Below are 2,785 nucleotides of genomic sequence, written 5' to 3' on the forward strand. Positions count from 1 at the left end.
TTCACTAATTTGTTTTTATTATAACCTACCTCACCTTGACCTCTGCTTACTACAATTTCTTACCTCGGTTATGGCTCAGGCTCAACGAATCCTTCTTCATCTTGAACATTAATTGCGTTGCCTTGGGTTGGGTTCAGTATTACTTGGCAAGCTACCTTGTGGTCATTCGAAGATTAGTTTGGAAAGCTGGCCTATTTGAGTTTCAAGCCCTTGGATCGACGCTTGGTGATTTTTGAGTGCCGTCTCGATGTTCTAAAAACGGGTTTCTGACACCGAGATAAACTTTGTAAGCATCTCTTTAAGGTTTGGCTTATTTTCCTATTGATAGGGTGGTTGTTGAAAAGCCGAAGGATGTTGTGGTCTTTGATTTCCTTGACCGTCCTACGAGAAATTTAGGTGGTTCCTCTAACTTGTATTATAAGTGTTACTATTTGGATTGTTTTGAGATCGAGGATTATTACCCATGTAATTTAACTACTCGTTATCCATATTGTGTCCATAAGGTTGGTATTTTGAATGGCTTGTTCCACCTCTACTTGCTTCGTACTATATTACTGGATGTACCTGAGTAGAACTAAGTAAACCATCAATCTTTTTATTCAGAAGTTCTACCTGGTTTGATAGCATAGAAACTGAATCGACGTTATAAATGCCGGCTGTTTTTGTTGGGTTTGTCCTCATGACTTGCCATTGATAGTTATTCAGTGACATCTCCTCTATAAACTCATAAGCATTCTTCAGGTGTTTTATTATTGATGGTTCTGCTAGCAACTGCGTCAACCATTTTCCATGTCGAAGGATTCAGGCCATTATGAAATGTTTGAACCTGTAGCCAAAGCGGTAACCCATGGTGAGGGCACCTTCTCAGTAAGTCCTTGTATCTCTCCCATGCATTGTAAAGGGTTTCTAAGTCCATCTGCACAAACGAAGAGATATCATTACGTAATTTGGCCGTTTTAGCTTTCAGGAAATATTTTAATAGAAATTTTTCGATCATTTGTTCCCAAGTAGTGACTGACCATCATGGTAACGAGTTCAACCACTATTTAGCTTTGTTCCTCAATGAAAAGGGAAACAACCAAAGACGTATGGCATCATCAGAAATGCCATTGATTTTAAATGTATCGCATAGTTCCAAAAAGTTTGCTAAGTGAGCGTTGGTATCTTCATCCTGTAAACCATCAAACTGAACAAACTGTTGTATCATTTGAATTGTGTTAAGTTTTAGTTCAAAAGTATTTGCAGCTACAGCAGGTTTAACTATGCTTGATTTAGTTCCTGTTAAAGAAGGTTTAGCTTAATCATAAATAGTGCGTGGAGTAGGATTTTGATTAACCGCAATTACAGGAGGTAGCTGATTGTCTTGGTTTTCAGCCATCTCTTCAGTTGGGGGTTGAGTATCGTCCTCTTGCTCGTTCTCTGTGTATCTTAAGCTTCGCCTTATTTCTCTTTGGTTTCTACGAACTATGCGATCGATTTCTTTGTCAAAAAGTAGTGGTCTTGACGGGTTTCTTCTAGTCATAAACTATAAAAACCTACCAAGAGAAAGAAAAAATAAATTAATAAATAATAATAAAAAATAAAAATTAAATTGCAAGAAAAATAAATGCTAAAGTAATAAAAATTGAGCGTTCCTAATATCTTAGTTCCCTGGCAAAGGCGCCAAAAATTTGATCGCGTGATTTCGTGATAGGTTTTAAATATTTATAATAAATCATTCTTGAAACTAACTATTATCGCGATGTAGGCAAGTGTACCTATCGAACAGTAGTATAGTTTTAGCAAGACCAGATTGTCGAACCCAAAGGAACTAAAAGTACTAGTAATGACTGTCTTTTTATTATCTAGCCTAAGAATAAAGAGGTTTTGTTTTAACTAACTAATTATCTAAACTAATAACTCATAGAGAATAGAATTGGGGAATTTCTTTTGGGAAAATCGATTGAATTAAGACAATACCTAAGGAAAAATCCACCTAGACTGTACTTGTTATTCTGGCTCCGAATCGGACAATTTATTCATTTAACTTGTTCCGTAGAGATCCCTCAGTTATGTTATTATCCCTATTCAAGACTAATAACGTCTAACCCTAGGTTGAATAATTGAGACCTTTCTCTAATTAACACTCTAGGGTTGCATTAACTCGATCTATGGATCCCCTTATTAGGTTTCACCCTAATCCAGCAAAATCTTGTTACCCTATCTTTAGGCGCGCAATTAACTCCACTTAATTATGACAAATGCACTCTTAGACAGGGTCTATTCCTCCTCTGAATAAGAGCTTATCTTGAATCAGTATCCTGGGATATCAAAACAAGAATTAAGAACACATAATTAAGAACAAGTTAAATATTTATCATACAATTCAGAAAATAATAACAAGATTCGTCTTAGGTTTCATTCCCCTTAGGTATTTAGGGGATTTAGTTCATAACTAAATAAGAAAACATCTTAGAATAATAAAGAGTACAAAACATAAAGAAAACCCAAAACTCCTGAAGGGGAAATTGAGGAGTGATCTTCAGTCTTGATGATGAATCCGGCTTCTGAGATGGATCAATCGGCTTCTTTTGAGTAATTCCTTCCTTCCTCCCTGTGTGCCCCATTTTCTTCCTCCTCTACGGTGTATTTATAGGCTTTGGAATGCCTAAGAGCCCTCAAAATTAGCCTTTTTTAAATTGGACTCAACTTGGGCTCGGTAGGGACACGTCCGTGTGACACGCCGTGTGCGATTACTTCAGGCCGTGCTCGAGCCTGCCAAATTGACACAACCATGTGGTCTGCC

The 2,785-nt window shown here is 37.1% G+C and overlaps 1 non-coding gene across 1 annotated transcript; it reads left to right on the plus strand.

Moving 5' to 3' along the window:
* The first annotated feature begins 842 nt into the window (after nucleotides 1–842).
* LOC128296063 (small nucleolar RNA R71) lies at nucleotides 843–949 on the plus strand. The gene has a single exon (XR_008286611.1). It is a non-coding gene; the product is annotated as a small nucleolar RNA R71 (small nucleolar RNA).
* Nucleotides 950–2,785: the final 1,836 nt, after the last annotated feature.

The sequence above is a fragment of the Gossypium arboreum genome, chromosome 7 (assembly GCF_025698485.1).
Source record: "Gossypium arboreum isolate Shixiya-1 chromosome 7, ASM2569848v2, whole genome shotgun sequence".
Taxonomy (NCBI): domain Eukaryota; kingdom Viridiplantae; phylum Streptophyta; class Magnoliopsida; order Malvales; family Malvaceae; genus Gossypium; species Gossypium arboreum.